General features: G+C 40.8%; 1 long non-coding RNA gene across 1 annotated transcript; it reads right to left on the bottom strand.

The window, feature by feature from the left end:
- Nucleotides 1–18: 18 nt before the first annotated feature.
- LOC119530181 lies at nucleotides 19–26,973 on the bottom strand. Its single transcript, XR_005216049.1, has 3 exons — nucleotides 26,964–26,973; nucleotides 26,501–26,558; nucleotides 19–100 (listed from the first exon to the last, which is right to left on the bottom strand). It is a non-coding gene; the product is annotated as an uncharacterized LOC119530181 (long non-coding RNA).

Raw genomic sequence — 26,973 nt, 5'->3', positions numbered from 1 at the left:
CTGCCTTTTATTCTCAGTCTGCCTCCTGAAGAGCGCAAGCTCCAACAGTATAGAGATTTCCAGTTTGTTCGCTGCTGTTTCCTCATAACTTAAACAGTACCTGGAACAAAGTAGGCATTTGAATGAACTGATTTTTGCTTGACATAAAGAACTTCCTACAGAGTTGTCCATAGATGTATTGCACTACATTGACAGGTAGTGAGCTCCCCATCACTGGAGGTATTTAAGCAGAGGTTGTGTTGAGAGATGGTAGAGATACTAAAGAGAGAATCAGACACTGGGTATTTGATTGGCCTAGATATTAATCCAAGGCCCTGGCAATCCTGAAATGTCATGGTTCTGTGAATCACCACAAAGAATGCTTGGCCAAGATGCTAAGACACCTTATACTAGTCATAGGGAGATAAGCAAATGCTTAAGAAACTGGGGTCATTTTCCAATCCCCTATGCATAGTGAATTGAGCACCAGTTTTGTTTTGTTTTGTTTTGTTTTTGTCACTTTTAATGTAAGTCTTTTAAAACCTATGAGTCTATTTGGTAATACTTTCTCCTGAATTAAAAAAAAAAAAAGCACACATCTAATTGCAAATGAGAAATTTCAAGACACATTAGTGTTATCAAATAACTGTATTATCTGAAAAAAAAAAATTCATCACCTCATGTAATTTAAATTCTTGCCCTTTGCTCCCTTGTGTATATTTTTGCATTAAAAAGTCTGCTTAAAGTTACTTCAATTTTTCCCTTTGGGGTAAATTTAAAAATAAAAGCATAAGAGGATTATAAAGAGGCAGAGAATGACCAATAGTTGTGAATTCCTCTGTAGGGTTTCTTGATTTACCTGTGACAAGGAGGCTGAAAGCATGTGTGGAAAGACTGAAAGGAAGAGAATGTAAATTCTAGGACCCTCCAAACTAGTGATGTCAGCCCTCTCTAGAGAAGATGGGACTTTGAGTATATGTTTTTTTACAGTTAGGAAAACATTACAGGACCCAAGAATTAGAGACCCATGCTTTAGACTCTATTAAATTTGAGATATAGAGGGGGCAAGATGGCGGATTGGTGAGCTGTATGTTTTAGTTACTCCTCCAGGAAAGTAGGTAGAAAGCCAGGAACTGCGTGGACTGGACACCACAGAGCAATTTGACTTTGGGCATACTTCATACAACACTCATGAACACGTTGAACTGCTGAGATCAGCAAAGTCTTTGATTTAAAAAAAAAAAAACAAGGAAAAAAATGTATAGAGCCCCCTTGAGGAGCCTGTGGAGAATGCAGGGGTATTGGCCTACCCCACCTCGAGAGTTGCTAACATACCCACAGACATAGGGGACTGATGGTTTGATGGGTTGAGCCCTCTACCACAGGATTTACCCTTGGGAAGACTGTTGCTGCAAAGGAGAGGCTAGGCCTCCCTATAATTGTGCCTAAGAGCCTCCTCCCGAATGCTTCTTTGTTGCTCAGATGTGGCCCTCTCTCTCTAGCTAAGCCAACTTGAAAGGTGAAATCACTGCCCTCCCCCCTACGTGGGATCAGACACCCAGGGGAGTGAATCTCCCTGGCAACGTGGAATATCACTCCCGGGGAGGAATGTAGACCCAGCATTGTGGGATGGAGAACATCTTTTTGACCAAAAGGGAGATGTGAAAGGAAATGAAATAAGCTTCAGTGGCAGAGAGATTCCAAAAGGAACCGAGAGGTCACTCTAGTGGGCACTCTTACGCACAATTTAGACAACCCTTTTTAGGTTCTAAAGAATTGGGGTAGCTGGCGGTAGACACCTGAAACTATCAAACTACAACCGAGAACCCATGAATCTTGAAGACAATTGTATAAAAATGTAGCTTATGAGGGGTGACAATGGGATTGGGAAAGCCATAAGGACCACACTCCCCTTTGTCTAGTTTATGGATGGATGAGTAGAAAAATAGGGGAAGGAAACAAACAAACAAACAAACAGACAAAGGTACCCAATGTTCTTTTTTACTTCAATTGCTCTTTTTCACTTTAATTATTATTCTTGTTATTTTTGTGTGTGTGCTAATGAAGGTGTCAGGGATTGATTTAGGTGATGAATGTACAACTATGTAATGGTACTGTGAACAATTGAATGTACGATTTGTTTTGTATGACTGCATGGTATGTGAATATATCTCAATAAAATGAAGATTTAAAAAAAAAAATTGAGCTACAGTAAGATCCAGATGTTTCCTGCACTACTACTGCCCTCTGCACTTGAAGGTGGAATTTTTGGTTGCATGACAGTCCAGGAGTCCTACAGGTAACTGGGTGATGGGCAGAGAAGAGAGTGGTCCTTCTGATGCCAGCCCCAAAGCTGTTCAGAGCAGGGGAGGAACTCTGTCCCAGTTTATGACAGAGATTAGGGACCCGTGGGGACATCCACTCATAACCCCATTTATTTCATTAAAGACAGTGAGGAGGTCGGGTTTCACCTGCTACTTTTACAGAAATCCATCCCTTCTAAACAAAGAAGGATTTTTGAGGGTTTTTTTTCATGTATTACCCATTCTCCTCCTCCTTGTTGCCAATCTGTAGCCTGTTTCTGAAAGGAGCCCACAGTTGTACAGCTAAGACCAGCCATGCCAGTAATTGCCATTTGCTCATCACATTCCCTGTTGGCGCAGGGAGATCCCAGGGGATCCTTTAAGGGGGTTCCCTAACATTGGGCTGATGAGTGACCTATTGGGTCACTGCTTCTCTTCCTGACATTTTCTCTTTCTCACCCCCCATCCCCACCTCCTCCCCAGTAATGACGTAGTTCTTCACTCCAAGGAGCATATTATAGAAATTGAGCACCCTAAAGGAAAAATTCCCGATAGCCAGTCAACAGTAGGTTCAGAGCACCTTCCACGTGCCCAGCATTGGGATCCATGCAGAGGTGAAGACCATCATTACAAAATTAAAATTAGTAAAGATTAACATAATACAATGCTGCATGCTATAAAAGCATTGAGCACATTTAGCACAGAAGATGAGATTATATGTGGGGTAACCTGGACTGCGCCTCAAATGACAGAAGAGAAGATAGCAAGGTAGTCTCTTTATAAGCTCCACATGTCAGTCAGACACCTAAGTTAAATCATGACTCTAGTTAACAGTATTATTATAAAAATGTGTTTTGATCAATTATAACAACTGTACCACACCAATGCAAGGTATTAATAATGAGATGGTGTATGGGAGTCCTGTATCTTATGCATGATTTTTCTGTAAACCCACAACTTCTTTAATTTGGAAAAAAAAAAAAAAGAAAGTCAATCAGACAACCCCTTCTGTCTTCCTGTTGGCTTCCTCTGTATGATGTAACCATCTGTGCAGTGGGCACCACAGATAACCTCAAGGGAATTGGATGGGCCAAATGTTTTGGTCTGACTTTGATTTTCCCACATTGGGTTGTTCAAAACTCAGAACCCAACTCTTAGAAAATACAAAATTAACATGTTGCGACTGAATTACACACCCCCTTTTCTACCAAAAAGATGGATGATTCTATGTATATATTTGTGATCAGCTTTTCTGCAAAGGGAGAATTTTTAAACAGGAAACATAAGAAATTTGGGAAGAAGGGAAGGGCTCAGGGCAAAAAAGGTGGGACCCAGGGGGAGTAGGGAAGAAGTTAGCATTCGAGGCTGAGGGAATCACATCTCTGGGCCCCATCCTAGGAGTGGCGTGGACAGAGGCTCCTCCTGTTAAAGCCATCACACCCACCTTGAGTGCCACCTCCAGGCTCTAGTGGATGGAGCCCAGGTGCACTCACCCTCCTGCATGTGGAGAATGGGGAAAATACTAGCTACCTAGAAACGTATGGATATTAGAGATAGTATCAACAAGGTGTTTGGTACAGGACCTGGGGCAGAAATTATTCAGGTGGTACTTATTATCATCGTGGTAAATAATAATAATTTTAGTATCACCCCTCTTCTCTATCGAAGCTTCTTATTTCTTTCCTTCTTATTTTCTACTTGAATAAGTACAGAGTTACATACTCATGTCCCCAACAGGGTTTTCTTCTCCTGTTAGTGCTTTGGGTCATCCCAGTTTAATCCATCCTTTTAAAGAATCACCAGCCATCCTTCTGGCTGACATTTTAATCAGGTTTTCCCAAGAATCCCAAAGGAGGGAGGAAAATGGAATTGCAGTGAGAAAAATCCACTTTTCTCTGCATGCCAGTAAATTATAACTTCATAACCTTGTGGATCACACCCCCTTTAGCTAGTGTATGGCTGAGTGGAGGAATGGGAATAAAAACTAAAGGACAAATGGGGTGGGATGGGGGGATGATTTGGGTGTTCTTTTTTCACTTTTATTTTTTATTCTTGTTCTGGTACTTTCTGATGTAAGGAAAATGTTCAGAGATAGATTGTGGTGATGAACGCATAACTATGTTATCATACTGTGGACAGTGGATTGTATATCATGGATGATTGTATGGTGTGTGAATGTATTTCAATAAAACTGAATTTAATAAAAAAAAAATTATAACTTCACAGCCACCTCAGTAAAAGAACAAAAGACACATGGCAGAATGTTTTTCTGGCTGAAAAAATTGACAAAGCAGTAGAACCAAATTCTCTGCAGTATTGACAGTGTGGGGGACGGTGGCAGGCAGGGGGCTGAGGACAAGTACAGTTCTGCAGAACTGTGTCCTCATGGTAACTCTAACTCAATACTGAAACGTGTTCATAGGACATCTTTGGGATAGGAGCAAAAGGTCTATTTCTCTGCACATTTCCTTATAGAGATAGAAAAGGAGCATACCTTTATGTACCCAAAATAGGAGATAATGGTCAAATAATATATCGAGGGCTTTGTGATCCGATGATGTATAACATTACATGGCTCAGAGTGTTTCTCCTTGAGAAGCACTTTCCATCCATGCACATCAGGTCTCCACTGCAGTATTTGGTTGGGCCTTAAAACGGTTCTAAAGCAGGTGTCTGTTCTGAGGACAGGAGTCAGTCTGGCTGCTGCAATGGGGGAGGTGGTGTAGCAGGAGTCAGACAGCCAGGTCTGTATCCTAGCTCCACCACTTAGCTACTCTGCAACCCTGTGCAAGTTACCCAACCTCTCTGAATCCACAGTCTCCTCATCTGTAAAACAGAGATACCAATAATACCTGACAGTTAAGGCTGTGTAGGGATTGGATGGAGTAATGCATGTAAAAAGCTGAGAACACTGCCTAGACCATAGAATGTTCTCAATAAATCTGTGGTGGTGGAGAGAAGGGGGAGAAGAAGTGGGAGGAGACAAGGAAGGAAGAAACAAGTATCATCACAATGTTTTGGCAGTGCCTACAAGCTCTCCATCTTCTTCCTCCCACCACTCCCTGCACCAAATTCATTGCACTCTTGGATGGGAGCTGGAAATCTTAACAACCAGCAAGTGACCGTGGCCATTTACTAACCAAGTGACCTGGGGCAAGGTGCCTCATCTTAAACTGGGGCTAAGAAAAGGACTATAGCAGAGCTGTTGGTGCATGGCCCACGTCCCCCTGGGTGGGGCCACCAGGATGCAGACCTTCAACAGCCCGTGGGCTTTCTCTGGCAGCCAGGGCCATTCCGCCTGTGGCATGGCAGGCCTGAGGTTCCAGAGAACTGACACTTCCCGGAAGAGGCCCTCAACCAGTAGCTGTCATGACTTGGTGTATTAACCCCCAGCCCCCTTGCTCCCTCATGCTGAGGCTCCTGGTCCACACTGGTTACAGCGGTCCCCAGTTGCATTAAGCTCCAGTTAAACACCCATAGTTGGCTGCCTGCACTTCCCTGTCCTGCTTCCCAGGGTCCCTACAGGCATTTCCTCACTTCCCAAATAATCTGTTTGTCCTAAATCCTTGACTCAGGAGAGGCTCCTGGGGGGACCCAAACTAAGACATTTGTTGTTGCAACAATTAAATAAGTTCATATTTAGAAAAGAACCTACAATATAGGTGGTGATACATAACTATTGGCTGTTATTATTCTTATCATTAACATTATATTTTATTTAGGGTAGTTGGGCCAGGAAGCATCAGTCCCAAGCAGCAGAAGCAGCAGATGGGGATATTTTATATATAAGCCTCACTTGGCAAGAAGGTGAAAGGAGGGGCAGCCCTAACTTGTTCCACTGTGGGGAAAGAGGAACCAGCATGACCTCTTGGCATCTCATTTTCCCTTAGAGAGAACAGAGATCGTTGACTTAGAGGCCCTGATGGCATGGCTGACCACTGGAGAGGCAACAAATTGTAGGGTGTAAGATCATGGGCTCTGAATTAAACCAGCCTGAATTCAGATCCTGTTTCTGCCCCCTTTGTAATCATGTGCTCTTGGGCAAATTCTTGGTCTCCCTAAGCCTCAGTTTCCACTTCTGGAAAATGGACATAATGATAGAAATTTTCTAAGGATCAAATAATGTCAAGTATGCATAGCACATATTAAAAGCTGAATTAAGATTAGTTATTGTTTTTATTCTTTTATTCATTCTTTTTTTCCTCAGGGTGCTAGACTTTGATTTATTGCAATATCCCAATTATTAGGAGCCATTAACCTGTAAATGAGGATGATGGCCTGAACTGCATTAGCAGATCTCTATTGCATTAAAAAAAAAAAGCAAAACAAATACGGTATTGTAAATTGCATCAACCCATGATAAAGTTAAAGCCATTCACTGCTTAACTCTAAGCATTTGCCAAAAAAAAAAAAAAAAAAAAAAAAAAACCCAAGGTCATAGAGAAAGACAAGGTACTATGTCAAATTTTCATTAAACTTCTAGTTCTCCTAGTTCCCCTAGTTGACAACTGCTTCTCTTCTCCTTTGTCCAAGTCCTTCTGTAGGGATTGGACACGGTCATTCATGAAAAGCTAAAACAGAGCTTTTAGCTCTTGAGACAGACTGAATGTCCACATGCAGAACAATCAGAGGAAAACTTTTATGCCTCCTGCTGGACATGGTTGTCATATTCAGGGTTTCAAAATTTCAAATAGGACATTACAAGGGTGAGGAACCTGAGTATCCTGACAATAAGTACAAGAAGAGTTTTGAGAAGAGAGAGTTCTCTATTCTTTCTTTTACTATAGAAACGGGGCTGAGTTGACATTCCTATGATATCTTTCCCTTCCCGGAGGCTCTCTTCTCATTGACACCTCTATTTCCCTCCTGCGAGCCCAGCATATAGTAGACACTCAATAAATGGTTCAAAGAGTGAATGAATGAATGAAGGAATGATGCAGGGAAGATTTAAGCTATTATTATTATTCACTTTTTATTGTCTACTCTACAAAAACAATTTGAGGAGGCTGAGGAGCTAATTGAGCGAGCATTTATATGTGCTGACATCTACTGTGGAAGGTAAAACTACAAATAAAGATTCCAAATTGCCCAAGTTGGGGGGTATTAATTAATTAATGCTAATTCTTCTTGCCTGACCAAAGGCCTCAGGCTAATAACATTCTGAAATTGCTTAAAAACAGTTATAGTCTCAAAACCAAGACTCACCAGGAATCCACTGGGAGCTTTAATAGCATTACACCTAAGCTGTTTATGTCAGGAGGGCACTCAAGAGACCTACCACTCACAAACCAAAGCAAGATGGGGGGAAAAGCCTAACTCAGCAAATAACATGCCATTAACTTGGTGTGTGTGGATGGTACCCAGGGAGGTAGTAATTGAGTCAATAAAAAATCAGAGTGGATAAACAGGCCAAAATCAGGGGGGTGATGCAAAACTGCCAGTACCTGGGGAAATACAGGGTAAAACAAGTTGATTATATGGGTCACTATATCAGAATTTTAAAGACAACACACATTGAATAAATGGTAATAGTCATATTACTCTGATGCTGGGGATGGAGTGGGAACCATCTAATAAAAATAGTGACAAAAGCATATCATGTGTGCTTACTGTGTTCAAAGCAGCATTCTCAGTACATTATGTATGTTTAATCCTCATTTAATCATCACATTAAATGAGGTAGGTTCCATTATTATCTCCATTTTACATTAGAGAGATCTGAGGCACAGAAGTTAAATGACTTATTTTTCATGTATCATCTCATTTAATCCCCACCACCCTGCTTTTTTTTTTTTTTTCAACTCCATTTCATACATAAGAAAATAAAGCACAGAGAGGTGAAAAATTTGGCCCAAGGTCACACATCTAGTAAGTGCTAGAGACAGGGCTCAAACCCATGCAACTGACTCCAGAGCTGTTTCTAACAGACTGATTGTAATGTGAAATATTTTTAGCATGAGAAGTTTGGTCATGTATTAATAATAATAGTAGTAGTAAACACTATGTAGAGCTCACTAGGGGCCAGGAACTGTCTTCAGCTTTGTAAATGGCTAACTTATCCTCACAACAGCCCTCGAGACAGGGAGTACATTATCCCCATTTTACAGATGGGGAACTGAAGCAAAGCAGCAAGGGACCTGGCTCAGAGTCACACCGTGAGTAGCAGAAGCAGAGGATTTGGGTCCAGGCAATGGTCCAGACATTTGAATCTATGTTGGACAACAGTGTGATCAATAATTGTGAAAAAAAGAGATCAGCGATAGCAATGAATTTCCTTCTAAAGCCTCATGTTATCACAGAGGGATACTCCCATTATCATTGTGGTTCAATGCCAATAATCTCTTTTAAAAACTGTCCATCTAATCTGGGAGAAAATGTTCTTGTTCCCAACAAAGAGAAAACATATGAATGGAAGCACAGTGCTTCAGACATTCAGAGGCGAGGATATGTTACATCCAGAACACCTGTCATTTCCGTCCCCAGCAGCAAAGCCCTCTGCTGCTTACTGGGTGTTTAGCAGCCGACACGACTGCTGGTGCCGCCCACAAGGAACTGGAGCTGCAGTTTTATTTCAGCTTTGGAAAGCAGGCCATTATTTTATTTTCTTTTTCTATATCCTGCCGTTTCTCTTCTGTAAATGCTATTGTGAGAAGAAACACATAAGGAGATGAAGCTGGGAGACACTGGCCTGTTGAAAACGCCTTTTGAAACTATCCACAAAATGTGAATATGCCTGCCACTGCTGACTGCGCTGATGGGAGGCCCTTCTGAGCTGTCAGTGTTGCTTGCTCTCCCCACTGCTAAAACATCCCCATCTGCAGTGTGTGGTGGTGAGGCAGTCACAAAAGATCAAGCAAAATGGCTGGAAAGGATTTGTCTCCACTGTTATTAACGTTTTCAACTCCAGGAAGGCCAGCTGGGCTGGGTCTATAGCCCAGGTGCTGCAGGGGTGCCTTGTCTGTCCCACAAGGCAAGACTTTTGACCCAAGGGGGGACCCATACTTCTGAGATTGTTCCGTTCTCTTGGGTGATTCCTGTCTGCTAAACCTGGCAAGGTGTTGGTTTTGTAGAGTGTGCCTGGGGTCTGGCAAACCAGTGGAGCAGCACCAGGTCCCAGATTTGGGGAGCATTGATAAGAAGCCCCATTTTGGGCTCCCATACCACCCTGGATTCACCCCATCTCAACACATATCACACTGTCTTGAAATTGCCAGAAAATACGATGGCAAAAATATATGTGATATCTTTGTGATCAGGAAATGGATTTTGTTTATTTTTGGTCCAAAAAACTTGGCACAGTCCCTGGCTAATATAAGCCCTCAATGAATATCCGATGATTCTGAGCAAGGGCTCAGGGAGGCAGCCTATCGGGGTAGCACCAGCCCCAGCTAACAGTAAAAATAAAACAAAAAACTGGGGTTTGTTTTCATCCATGAATCATTGAATACTTACTGTTCTAGACATTTTTATATGGTTTGTCTCATTTGATACTCACAAACAACCCTATTATGTAAGTAATATAATTATCCTTATCTTAAGATGAGGAAATGAAGTTCCAGAGGGGTTGAATAACTTTCCCAGCATCATACAGTTAGTTAGTGGTCTGAGCTGGGATTTGAAACTAGGCAATTTGATTTTAACTTCCGTGAAATTAAACACACCCTTCCATACACTCCCCCAGGCTGCAAGTTCCATTTTGCTATTTTGTGATTCCTTCCTCCTCCCCTCACTCCAGCCCTCATTTTTCCCTTGATGTTCTTTTTAGTTAACTTTGTCTAAATGGTAGAGTACTGATCCTAAATCCAGACTCAGATCTTACATTCCAGATCAGACTACACAGGCTTCAGTTGGAAGATCCTGACCAGAGTACATCTCTATGGAGGTGAGCCTCGACTCTGCCGCAGCCACTGGCCGGCTGACTTGGGCAAGTCCCCAGCATCTCTAAGACTCACCCATTTAAAACATAAGGATAATACTTCCTGCCCCGCATACTCCCAGGGTCAGTTGGTGTGAAGACTAATTAAGGCCAATGCACATGTGCTTTAAAAATCAGGAAGTGCTCCACCTGTGTGAGACGGTGGTGCTCTCAGGGTCCAACAATTCTTGTTTCGGTGATCAGGATAGACTGTTTTTCTTCATTTTTTTTTTTTAATCTCTAAAGGAAAGAGCAAGGAAGAAAACCTCTTTCCTCTGAGAAAGAGACACCCACAGAGAAACAGAGAAGAAAGACACAAAGACAAAGAGGAACCGAGAAACAAAAGAAAGAGAGAGGCAGCCGAGAGATAGAACATAGGCAAAGAGACAGGCAAAGTGAGACCAAGAGAATCAAAGAGACAAAGAGAAAAAGGGTTAAAGACACAGACAAAGTCAGAGAGAGAAGCCCAAAGCTAAGACAAAGGTTCAGCTATATTCCATTAGATGAAGCAAACAAATTCCCTCCAAGATTAGACACAGACTTAATTTTAATAAATGAAACACTTTCTGCCTCCAGCGGATTGGCATTTAATTTTCTCCTCCTTAGCTGTCCCTCTACTGCACCATGCAACTCTACCCACATCAACTAACCACTGAAGTGTGGATCAGGCTGGGGAAGCAGAACTCTATTTAGAAGAACCTTATTGCCGAGTGAAGAAGCCTCTTCCGGTTTGCACAAGCCCCTGACCCTAGCACCGTTTGTGACTCAGGATTTTCCCATTCCAGGACTTCTGGAGCATTCACCTGCTCAGTGCCTCACCCTCACTGCTGCCATCAGTCCCCGCGCAAAGCACACACACGGGCCCTCTTGAAGCTGGCTTGATGCTGGACTGCTCCAGATAAATCAGGGAGGGGAGGCTCAAAAGCTCCAACCAGTGCTCAGGTGAGGGGAGGACTACCAACCTGCAGCAGACCCCAAAATGATAGAGATCGGTCCTTATCACCAATAATCCTTCCAGCTACTAACTCTTGGTGATTGCACAGATCCGCTCAAAGACCACTTCCCCAGGGCACCCACTTTGGTAACTCTTCATACTCCTCTTAATCCCAAGGTAGAAATGAATAGTCACATTCCTGTTATTTGTCTCTTGCATCAGTTTCCCTGTCACACACATATGATCCCCACAGCACGCCAGTGATGCAAATGAGAAAGGTAAGACTCAAAAGAGTACATGGGTTGCTAATTAACACCCATGGAGGGTCTACCATCTGCCAGGGTCTGTCTGAGGCTGCCACGCAAGCCACCTCATGTAAACCTGCAAGGTAATTATTATTACCCCCAATTTAGGGATGTAGAAACAGACTCAACAGGTTTAGTGGCTTGAGCATGATCATCTAATAGTCTGGGACTGAAATCTTCTGACTCCACATTCAGGCGTTAGGGAGCTCTTCCTATAATAACCTCTAAAGGATTTCGAATACAGATTTGTTTTTAAGGGAAAAATCTCATAGTGGGTAGATCATTTTTGTGCTGGTCAGTAAGGTCTTGGAAAACAAAGTTCTGGAGCCCTCCACTCATCCACAATGAACAATTCCTTTGTTTTGCCACTTCCCTTCTCTGTGCCCTCAATAAAATAGAAGTGCCAGTTACTTAAAGAAGACGTTTCTAAGAAATCCAAAACCGAAGTAAGGATGCTACATGTGTCCACAACAATGAAAATTGCTTTCCTAAGTGAAACTAGACTTGAGTGGTTTGTTCTGCCCTGTTATAGTTGTTCAGTCAGTAGAAGTGTTTGTGATTTTTTTCAAAGTTCCGAAAACAACCCAAGGAGATAATAAAATACCATCCTCTTATTGAAGTCTGAGCTCCCTAAAGCTGAAGACTGCAAATTGTGGTGTTCGATTGCCCTAAATGAAAATGTTGGAAGATAAAGAATCCCCTTGGCTCTAACCTTCAAGGAGCAAACCATGCCCAGAGGCAAGGAAATGCAGCCAATCTAATACATTCTCCTTCTGCTAAATTCCACATTCTGCAAAAATTCTCTCTTCTTCCTAACTACATTAGCGCAGAAAGCAATCAATACAAAAATGCCAGGTTCATCCTAAGGGATCAGGATTGCAAAATAAAAACTCTAAGCAGCTCAGTTCCTAAACTTAAATGGCTGACCCTGTATTCTCTGTGTGGTGCCCTCTCTGAGATACTCATGCATCTTGGTTTCCAAAGTGAAAGCTTGTTCTAATGAACCACAGATTGGGTTGTGAGTCTGATGTAAGGCCAGGCCTTTGCAAATGCTTCCAGTTGAAGGCACTTTGTTTCAGGACATTCAGGAAGCACTCCTTGGGCTTGTTACACCCTCTGATAAGACTGTGAACTCCCTGTGACACCCACATACAACAACAATCTTTCATGTCCCTAGGATAGATATTTCTTCCTCCTCCTGACTGATTCACTGTTTATGCCTTGCCTTGATTATAGAAGTTGCTCCATACATTCTCCTGAGCTCATCAGAGGAAAGTCACTGCATAAGAATCATAATAAACAGAACTCTGCTTTACATTCCTCATCAGTCCCACTCCCCTTCCTGTCCCTGGTATAAGAAGTCCTGAGAAATCAGCAAATGGGAAAAGGCCGTTTACTGTGACTTAACATAGGGAAAAAATTTGGGGAGTAAATCATGGTTGGCAGGAAGGGTTTAACTAGGATTTTAGAAAAATGCAATTATAAATTAAGAGAATATGTATATTATATTATTTTTAAAGTGTAGATTCTAAGCATCTTTAAACATCAAGTTTTGATATGGGCTTTTTTTTTCCATTTATTTTCCCCAATTTAATATCCTTCACTTCCATGGTTTGACTTTCACAGCATCATCATAAAGAGGGTTATTTGGGGAAAAATATTCAAAGGTTTCCTCAGTTTTCTCACGGATCTTTATGAACCCTTTGATCTCCATATCATTCTTTTATTTTTATTAGAGAAGTTGTGGATTTACAGAGCAATCATGCATAAAATACAGGATTCCTATATACCACCCTATTATTAACACTTTGCATTGGTATGGTATATTTGTTGTAATTGATGGAAACACATTTTTATAATTGTACTATTAACTATCATCCATGGTATTATTCTTTTTTGAGGCATTGTTCCAGTTAGTAAGCTGTGGAACAAATTACCCCAAAACTTAAGGGCCTAAAATAACAACATCAATTTTGCTCACAAATCTGCAATTTGAGCAAGGCACAGTGGGAATAGTTTGTCTCTGTTCCAGTCCTGTCAGCTGGAGCTGGGATCACCAGTCAACTGGCTTGCTCACATGTCTAAGAAAACTTGGTTTAGGAAAAGCTCCCAGTCTAGGAAAACTTGAAGAGCTGAGGCTGAAGCAGCAAGGGCTCTTCAGGCTTCTTTCTCTACCTCTCTCTGGTCTTACCAAATGGTCTTTCCTGGGTGGCAGCTTTAGGGTAGGTAGATTTTTTACATAGCAACTCAGGGTTCCTGAGAGAGAAGGCTGAAACTCTATCACTTCTTGTAACACAGCATCGCTTCTGCCACATTCTGTTTCTTAGACGCAAATCTCTAAAGCTGGCCCAAAGGAAAAGAAAATCAGACCCCATCTTTTGTAGGAAGAAGGTTAAAGGATTTGCAGCCTTATTTTAAAACCATCAAAAATATCTAACATGCCTTCTTCCTTGTTGACTTTTCTCTTCTAATTATGAACTGATCCAGCTCCATTTATCAGTGGTCCTGAGTATATTTGGCAAGTCAGGTTCATGAAGGTTGGGATTTTTGTGTGTTTTATTCTGGACCAGGTCTCTAACACCTGAAGAGTGCCCGGTACATAGTAGGTGCCCAATAAGGATTTGTTAAATTAATGACTGACTTAACAGTTCTCCAATATCACTCCAGTCATGTTCATGAAATCCTGCATCCTTTACAATATATGGAATTTCATTGTCACCAGTATTCATTGTCTTTGTACTGTATTGGCTGAAGTTAACAATTTGGGGCAGTCATCAAGAGATTAGCCAAAAAAAAAGATATTGATGAGATGAGTAGAGATCGATGCCAATATTACCCAGAGGGGGATAATGAAGTAGGGGTTAATATTATTAAGTAGTACCTTTGTTTGGGGAAAGCATAGTAAGCACTGCTCCTCACATGAAATCTCCTAACTGGAAGAGCCCAGATAATGAAGCCTCAGATAACACAGACTCCCAAAATACCTTTGAGCAAATCACAACCTCTCTTAACTGCACGTTTTCCAAATGTGAAAGGACATTTTCTCTCCAGTTATAACTCCTTGGTGATTCTGGAACATCAGATCAAGATCATAGACACAGGTGGGTAGATATTTAGCATCCATGATAGCAAAGTTATAGTTAATAATAATAAACACTGATGATATGTCAGATAGCTGCCATCTGAAGCTCATTTACTACGTTTCAGTCATGGTGCTATGTGCTTTCCACGTATTATCTCATGAAATCGTCCCAGCAATCCTTTGAGGTAGGTATTCTTTCCATTCTACAAGTAAATTCCCATTCTTCAAGTAAATTACAAAGTAACTCAAGTCCAACTTCCCAGTTCATGCTATTTAGGATAAAGCCTTCTCCCCTCCCTTATGGCTCTGCAATGCAGAGTGACCCAGTAAGCCTGGCTGTGAAACACATCCTACTGAAACAGGGAGCTCATAGCAGGGGTCTGTCTCAGACCTCAGCAAAGGACATTTAATTACAGGAAGGATCAGAAAGACCAGGTTATATCACAGCTTCCCAGACAGTTTTCTGGAGATGTTGTCACACATCTTTCTCTCTCCTCCTGCTCCCTTGACAGGCTTTCTGAATATCTCTAATTTTTAAATCTCCCTTCTCAATTAATCAGAGTACATTTTTTTTACTTCATGGTTAAATCATAGCTTCCATCTCATCCTAGGTTTACACAGAGTGAGGGCTTGACCCATTTTTAAGTGGTGTGTTTAGAATACCATATTTTAAAAGTAAGCTAGAAATTAAAGACAGCAAGGGCCTTTGTCCCCAAAGCTGATCTCTAAAGGCTTGAAATAGTTTACAGACATTATCTAATTCACTGTCACAACATAGTTGGCTGTATCATCCCCATTTTGCTCATGGAGAAACTAAAATTAGCAAACTTTGCCCTGACTTTGACACCATACAGAAGTGCTTCTGTTAACTCTGCTACAACTCCTGGCTTTGGGGAATGCTGGGGGAGGCAGATTGGCAGTGGTCTAGATCAGCTTTCAAACTGGCTTCTTCAAATGTGCCTTAACACCATAGAAATAAAATGTTGACTAGATGAGCCTGACCCCTTTCAACTAGGGGAGCTCTGCTTTGTAGAGATATTATCTGCTTTGTGGATTTGGATTTTGTGAACGATTCTCATTTAACAAATCTGATAAAACCACTGGCTAAGCACCTATAAAAAATAAACACTTGATAACAGTCAATGGCTATTCTAAAATTCAAAAGCAATCATAAAGGCAAAACCTGAGTTTCTCCTATGTACCCGGCACTATGATAAGTACATTACAGACATTAGCTTATTTCATTATGGTATGCTGCCATTTTACCCATAAGGAAATTGAAGCTTAGAGAGGTTAACCAACTTGCCCAACACCATCAAGCTGGTAAGTGGTGGAGGTAAGGTGAACCGCAGCAGCCAGAGCCCCAAGCCCAGGCTGTTACCCATTCTGTTACTCAGTGTCTCTAAACCAATTAATGACCTCAACTCAGTCTTGAAGTCCCTGCCAGAGAAAGATGGATAGAATTAGAAGCTTGTCAGTTGCACTCCTTACAAAGAATAAGAATAGAACAAAAGCCAAAAACAGAGCTATGTGGAAAATCCTGCCTTCATCTCTACTTAGCTAAGAAACATTTTCAGGATTCAGAACTGACCATCACATGGCTTTTGTGGAACAATAATTCTCCAAGAGCCATTGCTTACATGTCCGTGTTTCATTCTCCCACTTAATCAGAGGATCTCACTTTGACCCACCAGACCCGGGGCCCACTCAGAATAATGATGTTCCACCTCAACTGCTTTAAAATCCTTACCAGGGGAGATCTCTGCTCATCAACTCACTGAGTTTTCCTCCTTTACGCTTTCATTCTTTTTTGTACCTCTGCTGTGTAACAATCTAAGATTTTGTTCCTCCTCAAAAAATAAATAAAATAAAATAACAGTATTCAGGCACAACTAACATTCTTTTGCACTATTCTTCAGACCCTTATCTGACTGCAAATCTGGACAGAGCCTTTAAAAACACTAAATACGTGCATTTATAAAATTTATAAAGCATAAAATAGATCAATTAGTGATTTAATGTAGGATTTAAATTAAGAAAAGAAAAGAGAATAGAATCACAGGATTTATCCTCAGGATCTCAGGATTTATGCTACTCTTACAAAGAACTAAGCAGTGAATTTGGAAGCTATAAAAGGCCTCAGAGATTAACTAGTGCAAAAGCTTCATTTTGCAGGTGAGGAAACTAGAGCCCAGAAAGGTTAAAGTAAAATGTCTTCCCCTAAATTACAAACTAGGGAAACTAAAGATAGAATTTTCTTGGAATCTATTTTATTTTTAGAAATCAAACTTTCTATAATCTCCTTTTCCAAAGCAAATAATTCAAACCATCAATGAGATATCTTATTCACAACATAATGTTATGTAAATAGTAAAATGGTCTTATGATTATGGCTTGACTTAATGCCGAGTCTCAGTTTTTATTTCCACAGAAGCTATTCTCTTTCTAGGAGAGTAAGGAAATAAGAATCAGGTATCCTGGAGTCTCTTTCTAGATACACACAAAGTTTCTGTGACTTCTTTCTGAATCTGTCCCAGTTTTCGAGTTATACATTTGGGCGACATTAAACATAGTAGATTTATCTCTAAAACAGTTTCAGTCATATTCTTAATCCAGTGAGGGACTTTGCTATTTAAAGAAATCCAAATGTGAAGTCCTTTTTAAAGCCAGAAAAAAATTTTTTTTCCTAATGTAAATAACCTCTCCACAATTTTTGTTTTATAAATTCAGATTTCTGTATGTAGAAGCTTCTTTTAGATGACGTTTTCCTGCATTATATATCTTCACTTATTCTGGGATGGCATGAGAAAAGGCAGATTAATGTGGCAAAGTGCTCAGATATCCTCAGAAGAAAAGTCACCTGATTCGGTGGAATGGCCAAAAGCACAAAGGCTTTATTTCTTTTATCCTGAACGAGCAAGGCTGTTTTTCAAGATCCAGTCAGAATGTACAGCAGCGGATAGCTCACAAATGTTTAATACATTATCAAGTGCTCCTCACAATTTCATCCAAACACCTAATGTATTATTCTCGGAGGCTGTGAGGGACAAGCATCAATCAACATTCAAGCTACCTCATCCTTTCTCAAGGTGAAAGAACTAAAACAACTGTATTATCTGTATGACAATCACTCCTGTTTTATTTGGAGCCGCATTCCACTCTGACCATCAGAAAAGCAATGACATAGTTTTACTGCTGCGCTTATTAAATATTATTACTGTGGTGCAAGCTTGACGGTCGAAAGAGGAGAAAAAGGAGGCAGCTTCATTGCCCACAGGAAATCCAGTCATCAGATGGTCTGCAGCCTGCACAGCACATCAATCTTCAGAATCCAATCCTAACTATACACTTGAGCAGTGACTAAATGGTCTCTGTATAAAATGTTAATGGCAGTAAGGCGATGGATAACCTAAAAAGTGTGTATTTAAGAGAACAAAAAGGAGGACTATAGAAATTGAGATGATTCTTAAGAATACTAATTAAGTTTTGTTTGTTTGTTTTTTTAAACAGTACTGAGGAATGACATAAAACTGGCCAGAGGATTTTTGTTGTTGCTGTTCCTGTTGTAGTCCTTTGTCTTTTTTTTTTTTCCCAGTAGCAGTCTCTAGCATCCAATGTTCCCCCTACCTAATTTTGAGGACTACCTACCTCTTTGACCATACTCCTGCAGGGTTCCATGTGCTCCTACAAGCTCCCATGATGGAAATGAAAGACACTCCATCCTTCCACTTTCCATGCCTTGGTAGTCTATGCTGGCACATGACCAAGACTCAGCCAGCCAGGTGCTATCATTACCTGAATTTTGAGCAAGTGAAGCAAAGACAGAGATCTGGCTAAATGTATGCATGCAGTAGCAAGACCCAAACAGTGGCATGGCCGGATTCTCTTGCTTCTTGACTCTTCAGTTCATGTTCTTTTCCAAACATAATTCCCTAGGCCCCTCTCCCTTATTGACTCTAGTGTCCCCATTATACTTTTCATATGGCTTCTCTTTGCTTCAGAGTTAGACTTGATCTCTATTACTCGCAACCCCCAAAATTTTAATTGATATCCATTTTTATGAGATTTCCTTTAGTGTGAGACTGAGGCCCATCCTGGGGAAAGAAAGTATAAGCTCCCTATTAGGGACTGAATCACATCTCCCACAAAGGCATATTCAGGTCCCAATCCCTGGTCCTGTGGGTGTGAACCCATTTGTAAATAGGACTTTCATGTTTTAGTTAAAGTGCCCAAACTGAATCAAGATGGGTCATAATCCTAATACTGGAGACTTCATAGAGAAAGCCACAGAGAGAAGCCATAGGAATAGCCAGAAGCTAGAAGGCATTGGAACCCAGAAGAGAAAGGAGAAGACACCACCCTGTGCATTGCACGTAACAGAAAAGCCAAGGACCACAGATCAGCAGCAGCCAGTCCCAGAATGCTCAAGTCTTCAGGGAGAAAGTATCACCTTGTAAATACTGTGATTTTGGACTTCCCCTTGCCTCAAAACCATGAACCAATAAATTCCCTCTGTTTAAGCCAGCCCATTGTATGGAGTTTGTTTTAGCAGCCAGGAAACTAAAACACTACCCAAAGACTCATGATCCTTCAAAGTTCCAATTTTATATCTTAAAAAAATATGAAAAAGGTCCACAGAAAACTAATACTCTTTCTCTTTTATGTTTATTATTGCCTCTCTATGAGTGAAGTAATTGTTTATTATAGCCGTTCATTGGTTGGGTAAGTCACCGTAAAGTAACTAGGGAAGTAGAATGCTTGGTAAGATGATAGAGTTCTTTGAATAATCCCTGCCCTACAGATGAGCCCAGGAGACAACCCTTAAGACTGAAGGAGGAACATAGGAAAAAATCCAATAAGGGATGTAAAGTTTTGAGACTAGAAGAAAGGCAATCTTCTACCTATAATGGCAGGAAGCTGAACTAGGGTGAAAAAGCTCCCAGAATGAAGCCTTCAACTGTTGAGGCCCCAGAACCTTAAGAGAAAGCAAACCCAGCTACTGCCCTAGCCTAATGAATGAAAAAGCTAAGTCTCACTAAAAGTACAAATGGAGGGTGTGGAAATTAGGGAAGGCAAGATCAGAGCACCAGATAGCCCATAATCCAGGAGGACATCATGGAACTGCAGAAGAAAGTGCCTTCCTCATTTAGGAATGACTTTCCCAGGAACCAGAGTAACTGTGTAACTGAAGGATGCCCTAACCAGGGCCAAAGGGTATTATCATGGGGCTCATATCCAGAATCAAAGACTCAGAAGTGAGTCCCAGCAGTGCCAGCGAGAAACTATTAGCCTACTTTGCTTCGGATAAGAAATGCGTGCTCTGAAAATACGTCTCCACCTATGCTGCACATTTTCTTTGTATGCACTCATATGGGTGTTTGGAGACTGGTGTTAATTTCTTTTCCCTTTGTTTTCTTCTAGAATTTCCCACTTATTTTTGCTGAGTTAAGAGAAAAGGATCTCTGGGAGAATTGCAATACTTGAACTTTGAATAAAGGAAGACTAAGAAGTCTTTTTAGGAAGGAAATGATCAGTGATTGCTCATTCACCAAGCCAGGGAATACACACATAGACACACACAAATCTGTCTGGGGACAGATCAATACTCACAAGCCAAACTGGGGGCATGAAAATTAGGCTCACAAAAACCTAGGTCCTCACCACCCACCTCTAGGAATTGTATAAACCTGTAAGGGCTCTCTTCAAGCTGGTGCATCTTAATAAAGACCCCACTTACAGGCACAGAGCATCCTGATTAAGACTCAGTCAGACCTGAGTATGCCAGGGGGTCCCTCAGCAAGTCACTTAAACCTGATGTTGTCATCTGGGAGTAATAATACCTACTTTGTAGGGCTGTTTTGAGGATAAATAAGATATTGCTGTAAAACTTTTTCACAATGCCTGATATATAGTAAATGTTCATAAAATAAGAAAAAATATATATAAATAAGAATATTGGTAAATAGAAATAAATACATGAAGCCACCAACTAGGCAAGTCTGAACATCAGAGAGGTTCAGGAAAGATTCCATTTACACTGCTAATCTAACACCACCAGGAAAACAGCTGGGAATACAAACTAGAGTGGACACACTTTTTTGATGTACTTATTTGCAGTTTTTATTTTGAAGACACCAAAGCAGCCTGCAGGTGATTGACAAGTATTGGGGGAGCCTGCACCAGGCTCCTGTCGGGGGAACAGGGACTCTGCAGCCAGTTTCCTGTGGGAAATCAGGAGGACAGATTTTCTTAGGTGTTTTGCTCATTCATTCTGGTTTCTGCTTGACTAGAAAGAATACATAAGCCGTTTGTCTCAAATGAATGCTCCAGTAGATAAAACACCAAAAGAGGCTTGGGGAAACATAACAAAATAAGAATTGCCATACTGGCTTAGACCAACTGTCTGATAACAGTACCCAGAGACATCTTGCAAGGAAAAGTTGCAAATTCCCTCATAATCATGGCCCCACCAGTTTAGAAGCAACGCCTAATATGTCCTTAAGTTCCCATTAAGAGGCTATTCATCTACAACTTTACTTAAAACCCCCTTGGATTCATTTATACTAGCATTTTTCAGCTTATGCTGTGTTTGGGCAAGGAATTTATTTGTTTAACTGACATATTCCCATGTTTGGTTCCTCTCGACTACAATGTTAATTCACTATATGACTTGGACCAAGTCCCCCAGCCTGGCTTTGTCTTAATGTCTCCATCTGTAAAGTGGGGGGAAAAGAAATAGCAGCTCCTCAGCGGGGTCACAAATAAAAGGAAGAGATTCCTGGAGCTATGTTTTTCTTCTGCTTTGAGCTCTATAAAGAAAGAAAGGAGCTTAAAACCAAATATTTGAGTTCCATTCTCTGTGCTAATTCATATAAATCCCATAAGAATTAATAAGGGGATAATGGGAGTGAGAAATATAAGAGGGGAGGGAAACAAGGAGTATCTTGAGATCAGGTTGAAGAGTAGACCATTGAGCCAGCAAAAAATCAAATCAAAAGGTATTAGGACTAGATTCCTCACCTGGGTAAAACACTGCACAATCTATGTGACTTGTAACAAATGATCTCTTATACACAATATGCTTTTTCTTCTTGAGCTACAGAAAGCCCACAAAAAAGTTGTTATATTATCAGAATAGGGAAAATCAATGTGTGTAGTTGTATCACCCAGATCAAATTGGAATTTGACAAGTGTTTATTGTTATATATCAAATTGGCTCTAGAGACTAGTTACTTTAATCCCTATTTTATGTCAGAAGGGAGAAATAATTAGAGTGAAGATTTGGAGAGGAGATTTGATATTTTCTATTCAGGAGGAACTATGGGAAAGTACAATTATGGAGAAGTTAACATGCTAAGCAGAATACCATGAGTGATTAAATGACACAATGGTCTCTTCCTTTCTCCCTATTAAAAGCAAAAGAAATTTTTAATAAAGTAATGAAGTCACTTCCAGAAAGCCAAAATGAGTCCAGCATGAAACATTTGTATGCAACTAAGTCATCTTAGTTTCATTGGTATTGAATTTTAGAATTTGTTGAGAAAATAATAATAAAAAGTAAATATCCTCTAAATAATTTACTATAATCTTAATGATACTCTCATTTGTTAACTATGTAAACAGGGCAAAATTTTGCTACTAGAAGAACATATATTACAGCTAAGGTAGTCTTTCTATTTGTTAAAATGCTGAAAAATGTTCTTAATTAAGTGATATTAATATGAGTGCAAATAGAATTCTTTGGGGCCGCTTCCCCTTATAAAGAGGTTTTAAATATTAAATGAAGGGAAATGCAAGTTACTTTAGTTTGTCCATCTAAACATGAAAGTTGTATGGCCTTGTATCAAGGGAATGCAGTGTAGATTAATTAGCTAATTAGATCTGTGTTGTATCCACAGTTATGAAAGGCAATTGTGTGGGGAGCTCCGGCTCGAGCCAAACTATTTATCTGAAAAACCAAGGCTTTGAAGACAGCTCAGTAGACTGTCGCCAGATCAAGGAGAACAAATGAATAAACCATAATTAATGGTGTGAGTTAAGGCTGGGGGAATCAGGGGAATCTGCCCCTCACTGATTTTATGGCCTTGTCAAGTCACTTGACCCCTTTCAGGCTCAGTTTCCTTGCTAGTAAAATAGGGAGGATTGACCCTTGAGGAATTTTCCAGCAGTAAAATTCTATGGCATGTAATTTGCAATGCCTAAGAGAAGCAAACAAGTTACCCTCTGCATCAGAGAAGGATGCTGCCGTGTTTTAGAAGACGGAACCAGGTCATTAGGCCAAGGAAAGGTGAAACCATGTCAAAGTCCTCCCGCCTCCTACCTGCCACCAATGAACTGCCTTCTGCTTCCCAAGCCATCATCAGGACCAGAAAGCTCAAAAAGCCCAAGAAAATTCTTAAAAATCCAAAAAAAACATGATGACAAATTCCCTAGATATCCATAAAACTAGGTCACAACACATACCTTGTCACCAGTTTCTTCTCAAACTCCTTTACTCCCTTTCCAATTTGTACCTGCCAATAATCCAATTTCCCCTTCAGTTTAGAATACTCATCATGTCTACTATTTCTTGACTCATAGAAAGGATACGTTAGGTTACTCTTCACTCATTCATTCAATGATTCATTTAATGATCTTGCATTTATTGAGCAACTACTATGTGCCACAGACTTTGCTAGGCCTTAATCTCTTTTGACAAAAACTCTACCTAGAGCGAAATCAGTGTGTTGGTCCATGGTAGTAAGAAGTATCTTCTTTGGGATTAAACTGCCTGAGTTTGAATCCCAGCTCTTTCACTTACTGTGTTACCTAGAACAAATGTCTTAACTTCTTGTGCCTCAGGTTCTTATTTGTAAAATGTGATTAATAGTAGTAACCACCTCATAGAATTTTTTGGAAGTTTAAATAAGCGAATCTGTATTAAGCACTTAGAACGGCACCTGGTAAGTACCTGATAAGCACTCGATAAAGATTAGTTCGTATTATTATCCCCAAACCATCTGAATTAGTCTGAGAACAGTAGCTCCATGGCTGAGCTGCTAGTGACATTTGACACAGTGCCTTCTATTTAAACGATGATATTTCATGGCTGTGGAGTTTGTCCACTTCAAAGGACCATCGGGGAATGAATTTGAGGAGCATTTGTCACCAACAAGGATTAGTGAAGCAAGCAGAGTTCCTACCTCAGAGATCTCGGGGGGCAATGACAGCCACTTTGTCCAAGCCCGAGCAGCAGCAAAAGGATGGCAGGAGCCCAAAAAAAAGCCACAGGCTGGGAAGTATTGCCAGAGAAACCAGGGGTGACTTGAGGATTTTCTGTGGCCACCTCTTTCTGAGGGCACGGGAAGAAGGCTTTTGATGCATATTTATTGTAATGGAAGCAGTCGCCATCCCTGGATATTGCCAGTGGGGTAGGGATGGTACAGGTAACAGGGTAGTAATAGTAGTAGTAATGGTACTCATTGAAACAATAGTAGTGATGGAGCAGAGGTAGTCAGTGATAGTGGTAGGAACAGCACCGGGGTGGTGGTAGTCATCTCTGTAGTGGCAGTAGCTGTACTTGCAGCAGTGGCAGCAGCCAGAGTAATTGCGGTGGTAGTTGCAGTGGAGTAGAAGCTAACCCTTTTGTAGCTCTATTTTAAGCACTTTACATTTATTAACTCAATTAATTCTCACAGCCACTCCATGAAGTAGATATTATTATAAATGTCTATTTTACAGTATGGCCTATAATATTTTGAATTATTTCATTTCAAACTGATATCAAACTTGGTTCTGCTGGTTCCAGCAGCATCACCTTAAGATTTTGATCCTCTCTTCTCAAATCCACCTAATCCTCTCACTCAACACCTACCCACTTATGTAAGCTAAAGAAGCCCCACTGCCTTCTGCTCCTTAGGCTTGTTTCTGGTGGGAAAGACGTGTATTATGCAATGTGAAGTTGCTCGCTTGCTTTCATATAGAAGTGTCACTCTTGGCAGAAAAGAAGGAGGGGGAAATGTTGTCCTCTGATAGCAGGTAAATGTTTGGCTAGAGTGGGTGGAAGAGAAGGAAAGGAGAAGTTTTCCCTCTAGTCCCTCTTGGCTGAGGCAGAGTCATCACCTCCTCAATGTTAGAGAGAGCAGCCTCTGAAGACCTGCTCACCTCCCTGCCTTCACACTTGCTCTCTTTCCTTTCAATGAATTAGGAAGTCTCTAGAGAGTCCATCTCAAAGAGTCATTAGCAGTCAGATATGCGTAAGTGCAAATGCCAGCACCACCACTCACTGCATGAATTTCTCACACTCAGTTTCCTCCTCTATAAAACAAGGATAATTATTACCTCATAGAGCTGTTAAAAGAAGCAAGCGAGAAGGCACATCAAGAGCCTGAACCAGCACTTGATACATATTAAGCCCTCAGTAACTAGTACCCATTACTCTTCTTCTTGTTGCTGTCATTACTCTTTTCCTTCAAAGCATTAAATTCATTTTTGTCACGAGCAATACCCAAATATTTCTTACAAGAAAAAAAATTCCTTTAATTGTGATACCCAAATAACTAAGGAGATGAAATGTGAGGTTTGTAGCATCAGAGAATCATCCAGTCTCCTCTAATCCGCAAAGATGTAGTACTAGCTTCCCATGGCTACTGTAACAAATTATCCAAATTTTATTTAGTGGCTTAAAACAGCACAAATGGATTAATTTACTGTTCTGGAGGTCAGAAGTCTAAAATGGGTTGGAGGCTCTAGGGCAGAATCCGTTTCCTTACCTTTTCCAGCTTCTGGAGCTGCCCGCACTTCCTGGCTCACTGCCCCACATCACCCCTAACTCTGCTTCCATCTTCACCTCTCTTCTGATTCTCCTGCCTCCCCCTCTCCCTGATATGGTCCTTTGTGATTACGTTGGGCTCACCCAGATAATCCAGGATAATCTCCCCATCTCAAGATCCTTCACTGAATTATATCTGCAAAATCCTTTTCTGCTATGCAAGATAACATATTCACAGATTCCAGGGTTTAGAACCTGGACACTTTTGAGGGGCCACTGTTCTGCTTACCATGGGTGCTTTGAAGAACTAGCCATAGAAGAGACTCCACAGAGTTCTCCATTCCTTATTCAGTGCCTATACATTCATTTCTGAACTTCTTTACTCCCCTGCTTCTCTATATGTTACCCAACCTCTCTGGAGATCACTTGCTACACATATTGTAACAGGAATGGTTGTTCAGGGAATAATCAATGTACCTGGGTTAAAAAATGTTTAGAAGTTTTAGAATAAATTGCTGCAAAAAATAAAATAGTAATAATTTAACTGTCTCACAAGTCAGTTTATAGACTCAAACTGCTTTGAGATCTTTGGATAAAAGGCATTCTTCCAATGCCAAGGGTACATTAGTGTTTTGCCTTTGTCCTCACTTTCAACCATGTATCAAAAGCACACTTCGGTTCATTTTTCCTTTTTCAGACAAACCACCTAATTTTCTGCCCCTGTGGTTTTCCTGAATGTCTCCAACCACCCCCCCAACCCCAAGCCTTCCAGTGGGAGAAGTGTAGCTCATTCTCTTCACTGGGTTTTCTGCAAGTGGGTAGATATGGCCTCTTTGACTCTCTTTGAGTCTCCTTTTTGTTCTCAAGCTATAGCATTTGCTGCCTCTGACGGTTTTTGCTGTGTAGTTGTGGATTTGCCACCTCTCTTTTGAGCCTCATCAAGGGCTCCTCTGGCCTGATGCGTGGGTTTCTTTCTAGTTCCATGTTCTCCGGGGGAAATGAAGTAGATATCGTTGTTCACCTGCTGTGTTAGGAATTTGCTCTCTTACACACATCCTAATATTTTATTCTAGTTAGAGAGATTATGTAGCAATTGCATGGACTCCTACATGAAAATGGAGAAGCAGCAGCTGTGTGTCCTTCGGTGTTCTTTACATGGTGCCTTTGCTGTCTGCATGTGGGGAAGGTTACACACCAAACCACATCCAGGAAAAAGATGTGAATGACTCTACCTTTTGAAGCTGACCCTTCCCAGAAACCAAGACCAGCAGAAAAGGAAACCTCTGTTTGCTGTAAAAAAAAAAAAAAAAAATTTGTTTGAAGTTACATCACATTTTTTTCACATTTAAAAAATATAACCGTTTTCAGAATAATGTGATGCTCCCCTTTACCTCCTTCTCAGGAAAAATTGATATGTAGGCATATTGATCAATGTTCAGATATTCTAGACAAAGGAGGATTTAATATAAGACAATAGTAACAAAGGTGCTGAAAGGGCTGGCTAAGGGGAAGTTACTTAGAGACCAACAAGTGCAGGAAGCTACCTTTGCCCCTATGGCTGGAGGAGCAAAGGGATGTGAGCACACACAAAGCCCATGAGCACACACTATGCCATCACTATCAGAACTGCAAGCTCTGCCATTTTATCAGTTATCTATGCTGTGTGACAAATTACCTCAAAACATAATGGCTCACCTCTGGAGGA

This window comes from Choloepus didactylus, chromosome 3, assembly GCF_015220235.1.
Source record: "Choloepus didactylus isolate mChoDid1 chromosome 3, mChoDid1.pri, whole genome shotgun sequence".
Taxonomy (NCBI): domain Eukaryota; kingdom Metazoa; phylum Chordata; class Mammalia; order Pilosa; family Megalonychidae; genus Choloepus; species Choloepus didactylus.
The sequence above is the reverse complement of the archived record's forward strand: the minus strand, read 5'-3'. Positions and strand labels throughout refer to the sequence as shown.